The sequence below is a fragment of the Etheostoma cragini genome, chromosome 5, assembly GCF_013103735.1.
Source record: "Etheostoma cragini isolate CJK2018 chromosome 5, CSU_Ecrag_1.0, whole genome shotgun sequence".
NCBI lineage: Eukaryota > Metazoa > Chordata > Actinopteri > Perciformes > Percidae > Etheostoma > Etheostoma cragini.
In genome coordinates, this window is record NC_048411.1 from 26444429 (window position 1) to 26468265 (window position 23837).

Below are 23837 nucleotides of genomic sequence, written 5' to 3' on the forward strand. Positions count from 1 at the left end.
GCCCTCTGTCTTTGGTTAACCCACATTCATCCTTGTTTATGTTACGCCCATCTTTAACAACGGGCCAGGTCGTAACACACACACACACACACACACAGCCTCTCACCCCCCCAACTGCAATGTGCTCCGTGAGGAGTCTTCATAAATAATCTTCCAGCAATCTGCCTCTCCCTCCACTCTCTTATTAATTACTTTTACGGCCAAAATCAAACATCTGTCATGCTAGAATATACAAATTAATTATGCAGCTTCTCCCCATCAAGATCCATATAACATTGTTCCTCAGAGCCTTGCTGGCTTCAGAGGTAATAGAACAGGAAATAGTTTGACTGTCTATATCTTCTGTATAATTTATTTAAAAACGATCTGAGACTTGACTCAAGAGAATTAAAAGAGGATTTATTATTGTTTCACAAAAGCTTTTCACATTCACCGTACAGACAGATTTAAAGAGATTACCTGGAATCATAGAGCTCAATGTGATGTTTTTAACCTTTTATTTAAGTAGGGAAAGTCAACTGCGCATGTTTGCTCTTGGACAGAAACAATTTGCTTGATCTTTTAAATAGACAATTCAGTGGCTCATTTTTTTTTTTTTTTTTCAATTCAGTTCCCGGCCCTTTTTAGATATTGTACTCCTGAGACCAGATGCATTAACCCTTTTTGTGCTAATGCATAATTTTAACATTGTGCCCCTTAAGTCACACCTAATAGCCTTGTTCACAGTGTACAGTAGGCCTTCCTACATCATTCTGAGTTTGTGTTTATTTCCCATATTTCTTGATCCCAGCATGTCACTTACATTGTGACTGTAACCCAAAATATCGGTGCTGATATTTTTTGTAGTCTTGTACATCCCTGGTTTTACACCAAGGCTCCTGCTAAAGGACTGTGTGTGTGCAGAGAAAGATGATATTCAAGGTCCACAGGCCCACTGACAGAAGACAGCTGTCTGACGATCCTCCAGCTCGGCTCGGAGGTGTCCTGGGACTCTGCCTGCTCGCAGGTCAGGACCCCAGAGGGGAGGCACCATTTGGTACCAGTTACCGAGCGGCAGGGGGGCGCCGGTGCCTTCCTCCATTCTTTCAGTCAAGGTAAGGCTGGCCAGGCAAACGTAGGCAGTTCCTGGCTGGCTGGCTGCCGTGCACGGGCAGGAGCTACCCATCATGCCACAGTGGTGAAGGGCCCGGTGACCTTGAGACAGGCCAGGCTCCTTCCCCTTGCTGTGCTGCAGACTGTTTATGAGACGATGGATGGAGGCACATTTTGTGCGGCTTGTGATTGAATGAAACATGTGCTGCATGAGTGGTACTCACTGTGATGCATTTTTAACCAACCTTTATGGTGGGAAGGTCGGCCGAGCAAATTGTTAGTGAGCTGGAAATGCTGGTTATCCGCACCACCCAGGATTAACAGTTCACAGTTAGGATGCATTTACACCAGGCATGTCTGAGGAGATTTGTTTGAACTTTGGAGAATTTCCTCTGTGGGTTCAGTCTTATTGTCTTTACATGTGAGATTAATACTCAAAGTTTGACTTTTTTTGTACTGGTTACACAGTTCTTTTGCTTGCATTCCTAACTTAAAGTGATCATATTATGATCCTTTTCAGGTTGATAGTTGTATTTAGAGTTTGTACCAGAATATGTTTATGTGGTTTAAGTTTTTTTGATGTACTCCACATTGCTGCAGCTCCTCTTTTCACCCTGTGTGTTGAGCTCTCCGTTTTAGCGACATTTTAGAGTCACTTCACTTTTGTTCGCACATGCACAGTACCTAGGTAAGCACTGATAGCTAATCAATTGCAGAGTATGAGGGGCTTGATGGTTTTTTAAGCCCAGGCAGTGCCGCAGCTGTTGACCAATGACCCTTAATCAGACTCAGAATAACACAGGACCTGCTCATCAAGTCGTGCATCTTTCCACCTGATCAATAGAATGAAACGTAAGTTTCTTAAAGTCCCTTTAGCTCTGATTTGATCTCCGCCAACTTCTGAAAAAAAAATATCTGGCTTGTTAGTGCTTAAAGGTTCCATTTTCCACACCAGTTTGTCACTAACTTTGCCAATTGGATGCCAAGCAGTTAACGTACAGTCAGCTTGTCTGACTGTCTCCTTTTGGAGCACTGATGAGAGCCATTAGACTAAACCACTCCAAAGCTAGGTAAAAAGTTGGTGGTTAATTATCAGCAATACATTCAGCAATACAAGAGACAATTTCACATCAGAGTCACTTGATTAAAGTAATTATTTAATACCAATGCTAAACATTTTATGTTTTACATTGAGCTAAAGTTAAGTTACCAACTTGCCTACACTGATTCATTAAAGTCCATGATTGAGGGACATACCGCACAGAACTTTGATGTAAATATCCACGGTGGACACACTGTCATCTTAGGATGAATACAAAGGACTGCAATTTGAATAGAATTAGAATCAAGAGGTGAAATCCACTTACAAAGCACCACAATTGAACCCCTGAAGAGTAATTTCCAAATTGAAATTCTATTTGTTGAGAAAATGGACTCCCTATGTGGAAGACATGCTATTGGGTGCTTAGAAAAATAATAATTAAAGTAGTGCATCTCGCAAAAGCCCCTTCTGAGCTTTTTAAATAACTCTACAAATATCAAGTGCTGTGTTTGGAATCCTAAAATGCTCTGATGAATCCCATCAGCTGTAAAGTCACCTGTGTATACACATGTAAGTACGAACCTGCTGTTAGTATGGTAATCTCAGTGTACATGCATTTTGTCTTTGTCATTAAACAAAAAACACAACTTACCAGTCCAAACAATTTATGACTGTTAAGCATGGCAGCATATATTATGACAAACAACACATGCTCCATTATGCCAGCTGGTGTAATGATGTGGTAATGCCGGACTCATTAACTTCTGCACACAGTTTATGGTGGCCTTTTATGACAGAATTAATTGATTCACACATGCATTAAAACAAAAATAACTGGAATGAAAATGCAGTTGGATGCTGGCCTCTAATCTGTCATAAACACTTCTGGTGGCAAAGCGTGGTGACATTATTCATGTAAATGACTGGTCATATATGCAATAAACAACCCCAAACAAGCCTTCAGCTTCACAGTTAGCTTTGCATTTCTCACCAAGCTGAAATCAAAATCTCAAACAACTATTATAAGACTTTAGACCTGTTTAATAAATGTGTTTATTCCCAAATTTCTTGAATCGTATAAATGTATTTCTCTTCTCAACAACTATTCTTGGCTATGGTGACATTTGTACTTGCCGTTTAGCTCTTTGTTTGTTGTTAAACCATGTATGCTGATTAAATCTTCGTTCATTATTTGTTCAAATGAGCCGTTGAATGGAGAGATTAATTTGTAAATTGTAATTCCACAATTTGTAGACGCGGCAGAATGTGGTCAGTGCTGCAGATATAATACATATATTATACAATAACAATTTACAAATTCTGCATTACTTCTAAATTTAATTTATCCCAATAAGGCAATTATTTGATGTTTTAATCAGGGCTGTAGTACTCGAGTCCTGACTTGGACTCGAGACCATTTTTCCATGGACTCGGACTTGTCTCGGACTCAGTAGTATTTGGACTCGGACTTGTCTTGGACTCGGCCACTGGTCTTGCCAATTATGGCTTTTGGTCTCGACCGAGTCCAGCTGTCTTTATTATGTTGATAATATTGGAGGGAAAGTAAAACACAGTTCAGGTGGGGATATTGTTTGGCTTTTTACAAGTTTAGACAGCTAGCTAACGCTATGCCTATGTTTGCTAACGTTAGCGCACCAGCGGTAGCCTAGTTAGCTTACTAGGTAAATATTATGGCTGCTTTCGGAGTTTCCTGTATCTGCGTCCACGTTGTCAACATAAGACCTGTGACGTTAGTGCTCCTTTTGAGCCGTCATTTTATTACATGAAATAAGCTTTGCCAGATTTGTAGATTGAAGCTGGAGATAGGTTGAAATTCAGTACCTTCAAATATTTCCTTCTACAAGTTTTCTTCTCAGGATGGAAAAGCTTCTTAAGACAATGATGGGACATTAAATGTCACAACAAAACCCTTTTGTACACAAACATGTAAATGTTGTAATTACAGTAAGGTAGAAATGCATGCACCGCAGCACATTTTTTTTAAATAAATCAGAAATAAAAGCTTTTCTGTCAGTTGGTTTGTGGAATGCAACCTCCCAAGATGATTTCATTACAAGAATGGCAGCATTATGTTTGATGTCTTCATCATGGTCAGGTTAGAGCTCTTTTTCTTGGAAAAGCCAAATAAGGATCCTCGAGGGGAAAAAAGGATTTTCTTCCAGCATATGTGACAGTGGAAGTCTGACATTTAATCAAAGATGGAGCTTGCGTCAAAAAATAAGAAAAGGCTCAGGCTTCCGCCTTAGATGACTTGCCACAGAGCCACTACCAACAATTTAAGCCATATGTTTAAGAATTCCCCTCAAATCTCCAAGATGAAATAAAGAAAGTAAATGTAAATGTAAATGTGCTGTATTTATATAGCGCTTTTCCAGTCTTAACAACTGCTCAAAGCGCTTTTACATCTACAGGGAACATTCACCATTCACACACATTCATACACTATGGCCGGGGCTGCCGTACAAGGTGCCACCTGCTCATCAGATAAACATTCACACACATTCACACTCCGATGCGCAGCACCGGGGGCAACTTGGGGTTCAGTGCCTTGCCCAAGGACACTTCGACAATGACTGCAGGGGCGGGGATCGAACCACAAACCTTCCGATTGGCAGGCAACCACTCTACCACTGAGCCACAGCCGCCCAAAGTATTAAGCTGTGTTGAGGATCACATCAAAGCAGTCCCATCGCTCCATATTGAAGACATGATTTTTATCTCTTGGTTTGGAATTAAATGTAATTGTATACAAGCTGTGCTCCGCTTCAACCCCATAATGAATTCCTTAATCCGAATGTCATTGTTATGAAACATGCAATTACTTACCCTGGGAGAAGTAATCCATCTATGAAGCTGGACAGATACTGTATTGGTTTTAGTAAAGGACGCTCAATCAGTGGATTATGTGAGAATTGCTTTCGCTGCTTTCTTTCACTCTCACTGGTGAAGTTCTTTTTTTTTTTTTTTACATACTGTGATGTGTGTCCTTTCAGGGACACCTTCTTACTTTTTCTAACAAGAAAAATAAACCTGACAACTATTATTTACAGATAATTCTACCAACCGAAAGAAAGTTTTCATTGTATTTGATAAAGGAGACCTAAAACTTTTGTGTGTTTTCATTGGCAGAACAATGACACATTTTTTTTTTTGGAACAACCATTACTTTTTTTGTCAAATAGATGAGGCCAATAAAGTTGCTAGATTTTTCTGGAGCTTTCAACTGATCCTATGATGTTTGTTATTGGATTGCTCAGTTGTCATGAGATGGCTTAGTTGTCATCAGACCACCAGATCATATGTGTATAAACCATGTGATGACAACTGTGAGCCACCTTCATTAAAATTGAGCAAACTCCATCTGCCGATGATCAAAAGAAGTTGTATAAAGCTCTGGAAAAGATAATGAGAGGACCTTGATTACAGTTTTGTTCATTTGAATCGTTTTTCACACTCAACCATAATTTTACTAGTTTTTAGTTTTCGTATTTAGTACTTTTGGGGTTTGGAAGATAAATGCTGACATTTGAAGTAATCTTTTTTTTATTCTTGGCAACTAATTCCATGTTCAAACTCATTTTTGTTTCTTTTGACATATTTCAAGTTCAATTGTTAAAAAAATTAATTTGATTTACTGTCTCTGACTACTTAACTTTGCTAAGTCAAGAAATTATACATTGTAAAATCTTAGGAATTCAGAATTTCCAGCCAGTTTGTCTTGCACAAAACAATGAAACTAAATAATGTGCATATTTGTCAATGTTATTTTCTCTAGTATGCGGCAAAGTCACACTGAATAAGGAGGCTTTTCCAAGTTTGGAGACTTGTGCAGGCAGACAAAGAATTGTTTTTCTCATTTTATTCCGAAGGTAAACATTACATGTAGGTGCTTTTATTGTTGTAGCTCGGCCACAGTGGCTCAACAGCCGCTCAAGATTTCATGTCTGGGGCAATCCTTGTCACAGCTTGTATCACCTCACCGACAGATGTCAGTGAAATCAGCGACAGCCGATCATGCTGATCCCCCCTGTAATCATGTGCGATGATCCCGCCGTGACACGGAGCTGTGGGAAATATGTCCGTCAATACCATCGCCACAGGCAGATGCACTAGCATACCCCTGCCCATGCCTACCACCTGCCCCCCCTGTCCCTCCTTCCTTCACCCTCCTCCTTTCGCCTCCTTGCTCCTTCCTTCATGAGCTGCCGCCTTTTCTCTTGATCTCTCCTTTAAGCCGCTTCACTCCTTAGTACTGTATGTTTAACTGGTTTTACATTTCACTTTGACCCCTTTGAACCACATGTTCCTCCTGGAGTGTCATTTCTAGAGTAAGAACATAAATGACATGGAGATTTTAATGCACATTACAGTAGCATGAGGTAAAATCGGAAAAGAGCAGAATTGTTGGTATGTTTTTGCTTACCTTGAGTCTTTGGTCAGGTCATGCATGTCATAATGTTCACAGAGGGCTGGACAGCTGCTGTCCCTGACCAGCCCTTCCTCCCCATGGCCAGAGTTGCAGCTCTGTGAAAAAGGCCACCACACAAACACAGCCTCCTTAAAACAGAATGTGGCATATGCTCAACTAAGGAAGCGGCATCAAACATTTTTGCAGTTCTCAGCTCTATGTGGCTTCTCTCCATGAAGGCCCTGCAAGGCAAAAGGTTTCCAAACAATTTCACATTTTCATTTTGAAACCTTGCACGTAAAAAAAAAGAGGAAAGAGGGGAAAAAAACTAGGGGAGCTTTGCATATTCACACATGCCGCGGGCTAGCACAGCGTCTGGTGCTAGCCTCTGTGTTTCCAGCAAAACCTTGACAAAGGTCACAAACAATTTGCCGGATCCTGTTAATAAGAGGGCTTTAAAAAAGAAAAGAAAAAAACAGCACTGATGATCACTTTGCCCAGCAGCTAGCTTCATCATCTGTAGCCATTCCAACATATGCTTGCAAGATAATAAAAAATGTGGCATTAAACATGGCGGCAGATTGAATTTTGTTCCAGGCAACATATAGCACGTCAATCCTTCCCTCTGGAAACCTATTAACTATAAGGCAGTTAATGCCACTAGTCGTGATAGTGTTTCTTGCATAATATAATTTATAGTAGATACAGGTTCATAAATTGGAGGCATTGTAAAATATTTCCATTATGTGGGGAGAGTCAGTGGGTAATAAAGGCTTTATTCTACTTTTAATGGCTCTCAATCTGTTGTTGTTCCCAGCAATTTTTAAATCTGTTAAAATTCAGTGAATTCTTAATGTGCATGTTTAAAAGCAGGAAATATCAGTGAGTATTTTACAAAGTGACTCTTGGGGTGCGACTTTTTGACTGGCTGGGAATAAAAAGACTGAATTGCAAGTCCAGTAAAGTGAAAGTGCATCAGCAAGACTCTTTTATTACCCCAGCTTCTCTTTTTTTATGCAGAAATTATACATCTTTCTTTAACAGTGCTGTAAAGGTTACACAGTCATTTAAGCAGCAGTTCAGACAGATTGATGTTTATGTCATTACAGCAGCAAATGAAATGTGCCTCTCTTTCTCCAACATAAAGCAGAAATGAGCTTTATCCATTGATGACATTGGAGATACATTAGAGTCAAAGTTGGGTAGAGGAAGACAGTGGTTGTTACCTGTCTGGATGGAGGGGAGTGACCTCTAACTTGCGGGGGGTTAACCTGAGGGGGGGTAACCTCTAACCTTTTTTCTGATGTATTCAAATAATATTAAGAAACTGATGATTATCTTTTAAATAGTTTCTGACAGTAATCCTTTCAGAGTGTTAACGCTTCTTTGGTGTTAAAGATGAGGTGGTCCAAGAACACTTGAGCTATAAGCTGAGAGAAAAGGGCTTCATAGTAACACTTTTATATGCATGTTGAGCATAGCAGTTATGTTTAGTGTAAAATGTATGTGGTAAATAATATTATAGGTAGAATGTTTCACAGTTTTTGTAGTACAAACAAGCCGACACATTAGCCGGTGCTGAGACTTTCATACTGTGAAATGTAGATTAGCTTGTTATGGCTTATGGGGTTGCACCTGTCCTGGATGACAATGCCAATAAAGTCCATTCATGTGCTTACATAATTATGGTCTGTTTCACCGGCAGTGACGCATTTCACACCATGTTGTAATCAAGGATCACAGGAATCAGCGTGTGCTTTTCCCCAGTTTTGCAAAGGCTGATTCAAATAAATGAGATACTTCAACAATTCACAATCAACCATCTTCTCAGTTGCCTCTCCTTGCTGCAGAGGACAAAAACTGTGTGGAAAGATACTATAACATAATGTAAGCAACTATTTAAACTATGGAGATCTACCCCAGGTACCAATATCCAAGTTAATTTACAATATTCCAAAAATATACTACAGCTATATATCTACAGAAGCTACTCACTGTTTCTGAATATACTGCTGCTTGACCTGATGTGCAGTTACTAAACTTTTCAAAACTAAACCTATAACATGAAAGTTGTCTACTTTCTTACTATGAGAATGGAAAGTGTAAAATAGTGCACTGAAGCTAACAGTTAGCACTTAATTGTTAGATTGATAAACAGCATGAATTGTAGAGACTAATTACAGTAGTGGTGAAATGATAAAGACGTGCCACTATAGTCTCTCTTCTGCGCAATTTACAGCTTTATTGCAGCTTTATTGCAGCTCTTTGTCTCCATCCCCAAAAGGAATTATTAGCAGATTACGGCTCTCATTTCAGTATTCAGAGAGTACGAAAAAAAGATCTGGTAACATTTAAGATTTCTTGTTATACTAATTTGGTTCATCTTTTGTCAAATTAAAAAGGATGGCCTGAATTTTTAATGCATGGCTGCATGGATCAAGAACACCACTAAATCCATAAAACAGTCCCAACAGTAATATCAAAATACTATTGTATTCACTCAGCCAGAACAGCCCCTATTGCTCTCATCACTGTGTGCCACCATACTGTAGATAATGCTCTCCCTCTGATGTACCATATCTGATTATGTACCAAGTGATCATAGAACAGAGGCTGCATCTGAGATTTTAATTTTATTCTTCTTCTCCTTGATTAATACAGACATAAACGTGTCTAGTTGAATCGAATCCTCTACTTTAGCATAATCAGCTTTCTGCAGATAGCTTAAGGCTCTTCGGGAACCCCCACTCACTGCTCCCCCTACCATCCTGCTCCCCACCCCTGACCCCCGTTACACTCAATGACATGTGTTTGTGTATTTATTTTTCAAAATATCATCTGCCCAGAAATGTCTGTCCATCCCTCTCCAAGAAAGTATAAGCCACAAAATGAAAGTGTGTCCTAATACGTCTCCGTATGAGCTTAGCCTGAAAGACGCTGCAGCCTGTCCCTAAAAACTCATTCACATCAACCCACCTACCCTGCCATCTCAAAAAAATACTTATATAATAAATGCATGATAAGAATTAAGCATTGGCTTGTTTTGTTTTTTTTGGATTTAAAGATCAGTCATCTGGTTACCACCTCTAGTAAAGTGTGGCAATATGCTCTGTATAGTCTTTGGTGTTGTAATCTTGGGGAACAAAGTGAAATCAGATCAAAGTATAGCAGGAAGGTGATGAGCTGAAGATCTGCAGTGTTTTTTGACAACAGCTTGTCATCTGCTCGGTTTTGGGCAGTTGGTGCATTCTGCTGGTTGGATTTTGGATCATTATTTGACATCTGATGTAGAATTGTTCTTGTGTGCGTTTTGCAAGAAGCGCCATGGATCATTTTTCTTTGAAGTTGGAATCATGCCATAGTATGAAGCACATGTTTTGTAAAATATCTGTATCTTAATTTTTAGGGCGAAAAAAAACATCAAAGTTTAAAAATATATAAATTTAAACAATTACAGAACTATAACATTTTTAATTTCTCTAAAAGTTTTTGTCCACCTTCTGTTTGCCAAGTCTTAGAATAAAAATCCTTCAGTACTAAAAAGAATCCACCAAGGTTGGATTACTACAATAGCCCCATCTGGATCTACATGCCCTATCATGCACAATGCAGATTGGACACAGTGTGTACTGTAGAAAAAGTTTTAAATACCGATATAACCATCCTGCTAGATTGCAGCCATAAAGCACACTGGAGGCTAAACCTTGCCAGTAAAAACTAGCACAGAGGAAATCCTCCTTTTTTTGAACAAAAAAAGTGGTTTGCCCTGAGGGCGACTATGGCTGAGCGGTCGTGCAACCTGGGGGGCTTCAGTGCGAGGAGGCGAGGGAACACAGGTAAGGAGGCAGGGACATCAGCACGGTCTGCAACACTAGTCACGGCAGATGGACATATCACAAGGCCCGGCGCGAAGTTGCTATAACACATAATGTTGTTTGTGCCATGTTTCCACAAAGGCCTGGATCCTGAACTGAAACAGCTTGACTCGGTGTAATAAAATTGCCTGGATCCCAAGTGCATCCTGCTTTCTCTTGCATCACTGTATCGGAACAATCGTGTTGCCAGACACAATGAATTGGAAAACCTCAAGAGCATGTTGAAGATGCTACCCAGCATTTTTTTAGATTTGAAATGAGTTTATTGTAGTGGAAGTGCAGTAAAACACGCCAAGGCTCATAGCTACAATTTGGTGAATATTGGTCTCTTCCCCCCTCCCAACTGCTCAGCATGGAGCCATGTTAAAATGATCCTCCCTATTGTCTGCTGACGGTCAAAATCCAACAAAGCGGGTTTCACTTACTTTTAGATGAACAGATTATGAGCTAAAACATCACTTTAGTTATGGGTCAATAGTTTAGGGTTTTAATCTGTCCCTCCTGAACTGCATCACCATCATCATCACTTTTGACACAGATGTCTTTGGTTAATCTTTAGGGTGCAGAGAAACTTTCAAAAGGCATGGACTGTACAAGCATGCAGAGATGTGAGAAAATTTCACTGAGTAGTTTCCAACTCTTGACTCACTAAGTCATGTGTAAGGCAACAGAAAATGTTAGTGTGAAATTAACGTGTGCTTTGAGATATTATCCACTAATCTAATGCTTGTCGTGCTATCGTTTGTTTTCACTCAATGTCCCGGCTCCCATCTGTAGCCAGTTCACATGAAACAATTTGTAATAGTAATGATAATATGAAGAAGGGTGGCCATAATACTGATTCAAAAACATAAAATTAACAATGGGAAATGTATAAACAGAGCAGAGTCATAAAAAGGGAAGTCAAAATAAATCTTTTTAACAAATGCCATCACATAAAAGACAAGTCTATAAAAACATGTTTTAATAGGTAGTTTAAAAGATAAAAACAGATGTAGCAGCCAGAGCCTTAGACAGAACGAGAGTGTGTGATTATAAATGTTGTTCAGTTGTTATGGGGTTAAAGATTTTTTTTAATGCATCATCATCATTAGGGGTGTTGAAATTAATCATTGCATAGATGCATCGAGATGCGGACCTGGACAATTCTGCATCAATGCAGTGAGAGACAATTGTCTACTGATGTTGCTTGTTGATTTTCCAGTCAGTGCTTTTTTTGTTTTTGCCTTTGTTCTTTTTGTCTGCTACATTCAGGAAGTGTTGTTTGTAAGAGCAGATAATATAAAGGGAAGTTCATATCTTAATTTGTCCGTTAAAACCATGTGTAACAATATATAATATTGAGGAGGGGATGCATTGTGATAATGAATTGGTTTAACCGTTGACAGGATAATCCTATCACATCAAATTGTAAAACCAGTTAGGAGTCATACCCCAAATCAGATCATGTCTTGGTTTTGAATGAATATGTGATGCACTTAAATGTACTTTTCTAGACATTTCCAGAAATCTGTACATTCTCTCACAGCATACAAGTCAACTTCCTTCACTGCAGTACCTTCCAGACAAAGAAGAATCATAATGATTGGGTGCCTGATGAAACGGATGATCCAATCTAAATTCCACATTTGATCGATATTGCACAGAAAATATTTAAAAAATGAACTCCCAGAAGGTAAAAAGTCAATGACGATCATGTTGTTATATTGAATTTAAAAGTACAAAAACCACAATCTGTGCTATTGCGACAAAGAAATATTAACCACAAAATATCCAATCGTGAACACAGAGGAAAACAGTATCCAGTATGAGAAACAAGTAAAGAAATGGCTGTGACACACTGAGAGCATATTTACAATTTGTATAGCATACGCATATTATCCATTATCTTTTTACCCTGAATAGAAATAAGGTTACTGTCAGATTATGGAAATGCTGGTATATTGTCACAGATGCATAATACTTGGGCCATATGCTGTAGTCAGAGTAGTATTTAAAGCTGCATGAGGAAGGATTTTTATGTTAATACTACAGATGTCTTGAGCTGATTCTAAGGATGGGATTATATGATAGATCAGTATGGTATAAAACAGTTTTTAGCAAACACATGGATACACAGATAATTATCATTAGCAACAATCACTTTAAAAAACATTAAGATAGCAGCTTTGCAAAATTTTGATTAGTATGAGCTAAATGCAAAAAAAAAATCATTTTAATCAGGATTTAGTGAATGAATTCATTGCCTTATTGATTAAACATGAATGAGCCATCGGTGTTAAGTCTGTTTTTGGGGTTGCGTCAGTTTCAAAGGGGTCATTTTTAATTATTTATGAAATCATTAAAGAGGTTGCTAGATACAGTTTGTTATAGTGGAGTGAGTACAGAGGTTTTCTGTATCCTGCAGGGTCTACAGATGAAAATTAGCTTATAGCTAACTCTTGTACTGCTAAGGACCTGTGCGCTACCCCTGTTATATAAACAAATAAATGTGAAATAGTGCAAAGGCACCGTGAGGTTGAGACACGTTGTTGATTTTAAAGTCTAGAACGGTTGGAGAGAGAAGATCCAGAAGTGAATGATAAAAGAGCATTAGATGCAAGAGTCTCCAACACTGAACGTTCTTAAAAGTTCCCTTTACGAATTAAAGTGGAACATACATACCACCTATCCCGTGCAGGGCATGTTACACTTTAATAGTACCCTTTTTTTTAACACTGTAGTGCTACAAAAGCTCCATGTGTAACAGCTGCTTTGGTAATTGTATGTAAACATAAAAAAAAAACTTGTCCAGTGATATCTTGAGCAGCAGAGAGATCAACAATCAGAAAATTAAAAACGCCCAGGTGTGATTAATGTGGGACAAGAGTGAAGGTCTGGACCTCAAAGTATCTTTGACTCTGCCGTCTGCGAGGATAGAGTGATTCTTTGCGTGGCGATTAAACTTTGAAGTATAAGGCCACATTACCTTTTCTTCCAGTGATTTACTACCCAGTTCCCTTGACTGTGTCTGGGGGCTTTGGACACGTGGGTGTGATTTATTGCTTCTGAGTCATTTAAGTTCTTGAATAAACATTGTGGGAAGTTTCATTAATATCCCGAAAGGTTAAACAAAAATGGTACCTGTACTGAAGTGAAGTTCTGCATCACTTTGTGTGTAAATATCCCAGACAGGCCAAGGGTAAATGCACTTACCAGATCAGGAGAGACTTTCTTGCAGATATGCAAATATTTATTGTACACATGCATATGAAAAGATTAGACTCCATCATTATAAAATGATTTTTAAAGGGGTAGCAAAACAAGACATATCCCCCCGATGGAGTCTGGACACTGGTGGTGGTGGCAAAGGTTCCATAACTAAACAGAAGAATGGAGTGTTCTGCTGGAGTAAGACCCAGGGTGCCACGGGTGATGGGGCCTGGAGGTGGAGGGTTGCACGCTTTGTCTGAAACAACAGTTAACGCAGTAGAGAGAGAAACCGATTTAAAGTGCCCATATTATGAAAATAAAATCACCTTTTCTTGGATTTGGGGTGTTATTTTGTGTCTCTGGCGCTTCCACACTCATACAAACTTGAAAAAAAAAACATCCATGCTGTTCTGAGTGAGGTATAGAGGGGTATAGAAGTGAGATGTCTCACTCTGTAGCTAAAACAGAGACCTAAACAAACAGGGTGAAAAGAAGATCTGCAGTAATGTGCAGTACAACAAAAATTTGGTGTTTTTGGAAAATTAAACCATGTTATCTTATTCTGGTACAACCTCAAAATAGAATTCTGAACCTGAAAATGAGCATAATACGGGCGCTGTAAAGCAGGGATGTAATGCTGTGATTTGATCATACATTTTGTGGCCAATTCTGGTTGGTTTACTGAAAGTGAACGCCTCTAACCAGCTGAATTGTTTTAGGAGGTGATTGAAGTTAATGAAATCTTCTTGAAAGAATTTACGCTTAGCTTCATTAGATGTAAAATGGCTGAACTGTTTAACAGCAATGTAAGTTTGGAAGAAACACTTCCGGGCTTCTTTGGTTACTCTAATTATATATTTATGTTGGTAAATCCCCAATACCAACCTGTTAAATAAATTTAGGCTCCAGTTTTGTTTATGTTAAAGATTATTATTTGCTATTCGCTCAGACGGGTCATTTTTAAAGGAATTTACAAATTACCAATTTTGTCGTTTAGTTTGGAAGACTTATCGGAATAATCTCTATGTAGCATGATTTAAACTTACATTTTATTTGAAATGTAGGATTACTTGTTCTGAATGTAAATAATGATCTACTGTTTGACTAAAGCTGAAATTATACTGATGCTAAGATGCATGTGCAGTTCTGCAAAGCTGCACAGAAAAGGTTGTTTTGGGTAACCACCAGTTAGACCTGCACATGAAGCACGCTCACTGAGCAACTTTAGAATCTTTAAGATACTGGTCAAGACCCTTTGTCTTATTACAAAAATAGTGCCTCGGTTAGGCTGACGCTAAACCTGTCTTGCTGTTTCTTTTCAAATCTGTGATTAATGATGCGATAGTCTTCCCTTGACTTTTAAAAATATTTTAAGATAGTTGCACTGTTCCTTCAGAAAGAAGTGTCAGGTGAGTAACAGCAATGATAACCTGAATCCTAGAAAAACGAAAGCTTTGACAAAATCTATATCCTGCTTGTTAAATCCATCTCAACAGTCTGAATGATGCATCGCATTAGCGTGGTGGGGATTTTAATTAACGCTAAAAACAAAAGGATTTTGCTGCTGCTCACTTTGAAAGTGCAGATATGAAAAGTGAAGTCTGTGTCCATATGAAGTAGATCAGCCCGGTCTGTAATTCCGCCCAGGGATACTTCTTGGATGGCGTGCGGCTGGTGTGGCACTCAATGTGGTAAACAGCAGCCATTCATTCCATCATTAACATTCCTTTGTGCTGCACTGCTAGTACAGAAGGCTTCTTTAATTAAATCAGAGAGAAGTGCAACAACAGTCGCCATAAGGCGTGTATTTGTCTATCCAGTATGCCTGTGGTTGCGTCCGTCCATGCACGCAGTCATGTGATTGTGGGTCATGTTTTCACATTAAGCTCAAGGAAGAAACAGCTCCTCCTCATCACAACAAATCTGAGTACAACTGCTTGTTTATTCTGTGATTCATTGTGAGGGGACAACAGCAGTATATCTTAAACAGCCTGCACTCTCGAGCTGTACGTGTGTGTTTTTAACTTCTCTGTTGTCAGAACCCAAAGTGGTGTATGTGTCATATATGATTTTACAGTAAAAATGTATAATAATAATAAAATCTATAATAATTAATTTGATTTATAAAGCACTGTTCCAAAACAGTGAAGTCATTTAATATATTAACATAATGTGGTAAGAAAAAAAAATAACATCAGACAGAATAAAACTAAAATGAAGAAATTAAAAAAAAAAATAACTTATAAGTGAGGGAAGGATTTCTGATCATTATTAATTTCAGTATTGGCCAGATGCTAGAATTTAGAGAACGTTTTTAAAAACACAACCCCATGATATAATTAAGGCATAGTAAGTACTAATTATATGGTCAGAAGTATGAACTGGGCTCTTCTTTCCACACACCTTTTGATCTTTTTGGTCTAAGGCCATTTTCTTGCTTTGGGCCACTTAGCTTCAGTGAAGTGCAATTGTAATGCTACAATGTACAATGATATTTAACATAATAGTGTGCTTCAAAATTTGTGGCAGATGTTTCTATTTTTCCCTTTCCTGTTTCAGCAGGACAGTGGTGCCAGGAACAAAGCCAGGTTCATAAACAAACCAGTGGCCGACCTTACTAATGCTGTTGTGGCTGATTGGGAGCAAATCCTGCAGCCAGAAGAGTGGAGGCTATGGACAGATTTGAAATGAGATATTCAACAATGACACATGGGTGCAATGTTTGGGTGTTTGCATGTTTTTGGCTATGTATTGTATTGAAATATACACACATACAATGGGATAAACTGAGTTATGTTTCATAGTGGGTGAACTAAGACCAAGATACATATTAGTGAAAGACAGCAGAATCAAGTAATGGGGCACACAGGCTGGGATTTCTATTACCTGTTTAACCAGTTCAAAAATATATGGACACAAAGTTAAAACAGTCTTTAAATATTTTTAAATTCAAATCCACTTTTCCCCCAATTACTGAAGATGTGGTTTCTGTGTACTGTACGCATGAGTTTGTAAAGCTGCTCAGTACATTTATCTTAAAGCTCTTTGTTTTTATTCAAACCTTTTTTCCACATGTCAATGAATTTGTGTTTATATGGGGAAACGAGAAGCGCTTGCCTGTTTGCGTCTCCGTGCCCACTTGTCGTTGCATTTATGTGGATGCTTGCGGACGCGCATGCCTGCACACATGCCATTGCATCTGTGTTTATAATATGTGCATGTGCTCTCTGACAGAGTGGCAAGAGCACGGAAGGATTCCCCCAGCGTCCCAGGTGCCAGAGTGGGTGTTCAGTGAAGGGTGAGGACCATCTGCCGGGGCTGGGTGAAATCAGTACAACATGCAGGTGCTGGGGTATTTACCCCAGCACGTAAGGTAAAAAACAAAGCAGAGGGTGGGGGGGGGTCACGACCCACAGAGAGCAGGGTGTTTGGCCTAGAAAATTTAGACCTCATGGTCAAATGCAGCATGCATAATTTAAAAGTCTTACACTTTTTTTTTTCTTCAAAATTAAACACTGGTGTTTAAAGGTAATAGCATTAGTCAATACACAAGCCATAGTTTAATTTAAATGTCATTTTGCTGTTGTCAATCACTAATGCTAAAAGCCCCCAGGAACTTAATCATTGCCTGTTTAAAAATATGGAAATTTAAAATAATGTAAATCATGTACAGCTTTCCTGGGGAAACTTCTCTGGCTCACAGAAAGTGGTGCGTTTTCAGTAGAAGTGTAAAGATTAACCAATACCTTTCAGAAAACAGTCAGATACATGGATATACAACCCCAGATCTGAACCAGTGCCACCAGTTATTTGAAAAACATGACATGACATTTGAGAAAAAACATTTTGGTAAATAATTATTTGAAAATTGTGCTTGTTTCTTGTGGCACCTTTCAGAAACCACTAATGTATTTGAGTTTTTAAAGTTCTTAAAAGGTCTGGTGGTAGGGTTGCATCCCTCAATAGCTATAATATTATATATTAGGATAAAGTTAATGTCAACTGTGCAGCAATGATTTACAGTTTCCTCTGGAATGCCTGAAACTGTGTTCAGAAGACTGCGAGAGGACTTAATTCTACTTAGGACCCAAAAAGACTTGGTCTGGCCATGCAATTGTTTTAGTTGTTAAATTAGGATCCACTTTAGTGTGTTCAATAGCTTCAGAGGAATTTCTTGCAAAGAATATTAAATACATGTGTCACAGTCGGTGAGCCAGACCTCATTGAACTAAGGAACATAGCCTAACGTGGAAAAAAAGTTCTGTTAACAAATTCACCCATTTGTGTGTGACAACTTGCTTTTTTGTTGTTGTTTAACTTTTTTTCCTAGCTGTACTTAAATAATTTCCTCTATTTTGTTTGTGTTGTCTGCATTAATATAAGCTGAACCTAAACCTTATAAGTCCAGCCACCAGATCGAGATCATTCATCAAATTGAAGCTGCAGTATACATGTCCAGTCCTGCATAGAGCAACAGCACACCAACGGTATGCCATCAATATATATAACACATGCTCATAGCATAAACCAATTAATTCTGCTTCCATTATTTATGATCTGCCTCAGTCATTGAGGACACTGGGATGTTGAAATACACACAGCTTAGAGCCCTCCAGTCTGCCATACATAATTCTTTCTGATGAATTGTTGTACAGATGTTTGCATGTTCTGTCTGCAGACTGCAGTGCACGCGCTCAACAAAAGCAACCCTTTCACTGTAATCCTGCATGGAGGTAGGGCGGGTGGATAAAATTAAACAGATATGCTTATCTAAACTATTTATCAAAGAACCATATCCGAGATATAATCCTAATATGTTATCAAGAGCCAGGGGGATTTTGGACGTACGTGCAGCACAGAAATCCAGGTGTACAGGGTCGTAAATCGGGGGATAAGAGGAAAGGTTATTGTAATTTTTTAAATAACACAAAAGCAGATTTCATTATTAAAAGGCTGAACAGACCATCTGGGAGGAGGACAGTACTTTGGTTTCATCCACTGTACTGTGCTGTATTGTACGTCCATACACCAATTATTATTATTGTTGTTTTTCATCAACTCAGACCACCAGGTCAGTTTAAATAAAAAGCATTTACAAAAGCATATCTGATCATGTACTTGACTTGTAGTATGAGGACATCACAGTCTCTGAGTAGATTAACAGACTGCACACGTCCGAGTTATGTCAGAATCATGTTATTCACCATGTACTATGGTATTACAGTAGAAGTAGGCAGCTTAACCTATACCAAAGGGCACACTGGTACAAACACCAGGATATGGATTGTGCTGTACCATTTTTATCAGTTTAACCTGGATTTGTCCCATCACTGCTTGCAGCAGTGCAATTCACTGTATGTTAACCATTGCATCTGTTGACCTGAAATGTCACTGATGGGAAATAAAACTACACAAGTGGAGGCCCACCTTTTGGGCTTAAACAGTGCAACCCTGTCACCAGACAAGAACGGACATTGACAACTGACATTTCAGCAACCCCCAGAAATATGTACTATGAGTATGTACTATGTTTTTCTGTCTTCATTATCCATGCATGGCAACAACAGCATGGTTAAGGTTAGAAAGGGTCATGGTTTTGGCAAATAAACTATGGTTAAGGTATGGTTATAATTGAATCAACGGAAATATTTGTCTGTGACCGAGGAAAGATAGTGGTTAAGGTTTAAAAGACTGTTAAAGGAATATGCCACCGTTTGAAATAGGGTTATTCCCCGTCTCCTCTATATTTATATAGGTGAGCAAACACATTTGACACAACCATAACAAAAACAAAACCTAGTTAATTCTTTGGCCTGTATATTCACGAGTACAAATACCAATGTAGATTAAGACTAAACAATTTCCTAGGCAGGTATTGACATGTGACTATATTGGGTGGAAGTAGGCTACAGCACTGCTACTTGAGCACAGAGATGTCCCACAGCAACTCTTTGTGAGTACAGATTAAATACAGGTTGATCTATCCTGTAAAATAAGTATGCGTCATGTTTACAATAATAATTTACTCTGTGGACAGCTGTCTATTGGGTTCATTCAGTGTATTTTCTTGTGTACTTTATCGCACCAAAAGTCAAGGAGTGTAGGATGGGTTAACACCGAGAAATCCTCGGTAGCTATGACACAACTGCAGGCACACTCATTTTGCAACAGTTACAAAGTCAGCCTATGATCACCTTAAAAATATATCAAGGGTTAAAGGACTGGATTTGGAAAAACTTGTCCATGCTTTCATCTTTAGTGGTCTTGAAGATGAAAGCTGGTTTCCTGCAGCTGGTTTCAAAGTACTTTTGCTAGTTTATAAATCACTAAATGGTTTAGGGCCAAAATAAATTTCTGATCTTCTACTACACTACAACCACCCAGACCTCTCAGGTCATCTGGGACAGGTCTGCTTTCTGTCCCCAGAGTCAGAACTAAACAAGGGGAAGCAGCGTTCAGTTTCTATGCTCCTCATATCTGGAACAAACTTCCAGAAAAATGCAGATCCGCTGCTACTCTATTCTTTTAAATCAAATGTCATCAAAATCATTCTTTAAATGGTTGTTCATTTATTTTATGTTTAATTTCTTATGCGGCACTATAACTTTTTATTCTTGTTTTTATTTTTAACTGTTTTGTAACTGTTTTTGTGTAGAGCACTCTGCATTTCCCTGTTGCTGAAATGTGCTATACAAATAAAGCTGCCTTGCCTTGCCTATTGCAGGGCCACTCACGTTTTTTCATTGGTAACACCAAAAAAGCTATTTGTAAAAACGTTATGGAGGCAAATTACAAAGCAAACAGGATCTTGTAGATTAGCACTCAAACAGAGTAGGACACATTTAGTCCTCCTGTAAGTCAAACCCCAAACACACTACAAAGTAGGAAAAAAAAGTCAGGTTAAGGATGTGCTGACGGATACAGACTCGCTGTGTGCTGGGCTGCTGTGCTCATATTCGTCAACCGCTCTTTGAGCAGACTCGTGTGACACCAGCCACCTCGTTTTTGAACTACGCTTGCAGCTTTCTGTGACAGGTACGCCAGTCGGCATCAACATATCCAGCCACAACAGCCGCAACTCACGGCCCGGAGGTTCATCCGTTCTGACGGATATTTTCTGTTTGTTGCCCGAGGGATTACAGACCCCGATGAAACAAAGGCACAAACATAATGTTTTGTGTTGGAGCTGCTCCTGTCTGCTGCAGAGACTATGCAGTAGAAAAGGAAACACCCCCCCAACCCTCTGATTTTGCTGTGTTATTCTTGCTTAGAGAAAGTGATATTTCTCCAACAGACTGGAAATTTCCTACTAACAGCTTTGCGTACACACTAGATATGTAACATTTCCAAACTTGTGGATGAGATTTAGCAATTGGTGCTTGTCCATCTGCTTTGGTTCAGTTTTACAGTACTGTACAATTTAAAATAAAATAAAACTGTCAATCCACCAGTTGCATCCAATTCACACTAACTACAAAGTGAATCATTTTGGACATCTGCAATCCCAATCCCAGTATACCCAGGTTTTAATGAGCTACATGAAGATGGAGAGCCAAACAATGACCAGACCAAAGTAACACTTTAGTCTGGTAAACATACTTTTTTATGAATCTACTTAAACTATCGGAAACACATAAATGACTGCCAATCTATAATTGTTAGTATGAAGGCAGATAAGAAGTTGGGAGTATACTTTATAATATTCATCTAATAATGTTTTAAGTACAAATTTATTTTCTTATTTTGCTACTCAGGATATACAAACCAATAAGTATGGCACACATTAAAACTGGATATCTATTCATAATTTTGTTTTACTGCACTTGATATTGCCATTGTAAAAAGTGCAGCATTTTCTCCTGCTCAAACCAATCTGCGGCCCATGCTTCAACTGGGACAGCTTTTTCCTTTACCTTTTGTGATTTTTAAAAGGCTGTTAGATATCTTCTGAGCTTATTTAGACATTCCAATCATCATCCAGTCATTTTATGCAAGGGGTGCACAATTCAGATTTGATATCTATTATTAGGCCTAAAGATTTGATTCAAAATCGTTTTTTGATTCAAAAACAATTCTTAGTAAAAAAAACTATTCACAGTATATAAATGTGCATACTACTACATACAAATGTATTTATTTTTTCTCCATGTGATTTTGGGAATTCTATGAATCCATTTTGAAACTGCAGAGCTTGAATTGCGAGACGAATGTAAATGTTTTCGCACCCTTATCATATGCATTTGTAATTTTAGCCATATTAGGTGATGACATTAGCATTATTAAGTTTTAGGGGTCAGTGTGGTGCTCAGGGACACCTTGTCAGGACTCTTTGTCTGCAGAGCGGATCAGGCCCGTGACCTTCTGCCCACAGGACACACACGTCAACAATCAGGCCCAACCTGCCACCTCACAACATAATCAAATCTCCCAGACTGTTCATTTCATCACAGCAGCACAGACTGCTGGTATTTACAGCTGATGAGCACGCTCAGTAGGGGCCTGTACCTTTATGTATGTGGAGAGTCACAGTCATGCTTTAGTAGGGGTAAATTCAGAGCCATCGCACAGTTGGGGCTCTTAGGCCCAGCATTGTTTAGAGCAAGGAGGAGGCTGGGGCAGAAGGTCAGCGTCTCCATACACAACACAATTAGAGGAAGACACGCTGTGGCGTGACTGACTGCAAATCAAATATCACAAAGGACATTTCCAGTAAAGTGGCGTAGAAGAAAGATGGGCAAAATACACTACACTGAAAAGGTACACTTCGGGACTGAAAAGTACATTTTGCAGAGATGTAAAAATGTATCCCAGGTGTAATGATCCTACATAAAGCAATATGTTTGTTGGAAGCTGTTGAGGAATTATGCTCTCGTAGTGACTATTAGATGTCATAGGTTAAACACAAACTCATGGACATGAATTGGCAGATACTATACTCCAATTATAATTCCCATAGGTTGACTATATGATCTTTCTGTACTTTCTTTAATCTCTATACTGTCTGTTGGCTATAAATGTAAAATCAACAAATCATCACTGTTAATTTGTAGAAATAAGAAGAAAGGATGAATTGATCAAAACTGTTGTTTTTTTTAACTCTACAGAAGCATGTTAGAATGGCTGGTGCAAATTAATCTTTGATTGCAACAAATTAATTACAATGGACAGAATACTACAAATAAACAACACATTCGCCACGCCAAGGGAACTGGCGTGGCAAGGGAACTTGTCTATTTTTTTGTGTTTTATAAGGGTTGAAGAGTTTCACTTTACGATGTTTTAGAGGGAATTCATACTTCTCATGCTGAATATCAGAGCGAGACACATCTTTAATATTGCTTGGAAAACAGAATTAATTATCACCACAACAAATGTCTGCTGTCTACTTCTGTGGGTGTTTGTTTATAAGTGTGTTTTTGTACTTGTCCTTCTGTGAAATGCAGTTAGAGTTTCAGATATTTGGTGAGAGGACAGTTTAACAAAGCTACTTTGAATCCCCACATCTTCAATGCTGAAATGTATACAGTAACTTGAATGAATGTGTTGTATCTTATCTTTATGGTTGAATGTACTGAAACGCTGAAAAGTGGGATTTACTGTGGCTGCAGATGTTCTTTGCCATTGAGGAATGTTGATTGGGTTTGCAGTTTGCACCTGTCCCGATGAAATAACAACAGGATCTGAAAAACATGAGCATAGAGACTGGGGAAAAACTCACAAGAACAAAAAAAAACACAGGAAAGATTCCAAACACAGGCACACCGACTGAAACACACTGACAGTACACCAACACAAAAAGAAAATCCAATATATGACAAAGGGAACACAGAGGTTAAATACAAGAGATAATGACCGAACAAGGAACAGGTGAAACAACATGTGAAACAAATCAGGGCAGAGCAGAACAATCAGACAGGAGGGAAAAAACATGAAGTAAAACTAGTGCCAATGACAAAATCAAACAGGAAACAGAACATATTTACTGGAAAACACAAGACAGGAAGTACAACTAGACAAGACAAAGGAGGAAACTAGGACAAGAAACAGTAAACAAAAATAACAGGGAACAGAAACCTACACAATAATCACTGAATCATACACTAACAGGAAACAACCCACAGTACAGAAACAATCAATCAATACAGGAAACCGAAATATTCACAACCACAACAATCTCTTCACTAAAGATGTTTGAATGAGGATATTT

The 23837-nt window shown here is 38.7% G+C and overlaps 1 long non-coding RNA gene across 4 annotated transcripts in view; it reads left to right on the plus strand.

Moving 5' to 3' along the window:
* The window catches only part of LOC117945449, a 76731-nt gene that overhangs the window by 23088 nt on the left and 29806 nt on the right, over positions 1-23837 (plus strand). For 2 of the 4 annotated variants that reach the window (XR_004656805.1, XR_004656804.1), the window contains exon 3: positions 16865-17003. The exons of 1 other annotated variant lie outside the window; for it this stretch is intronic. This is a non-coding gene — a long non-coding RNA (uncharacterized LOC117945449). Of the gene's footprint in view, positions 1-16864; positions 17004-18038; positions 18118-23837 lie in introns of all 4 variants that reach the window. One more of the 4 variants, XR_004656803.1, reaches the window with a different exon arrangement.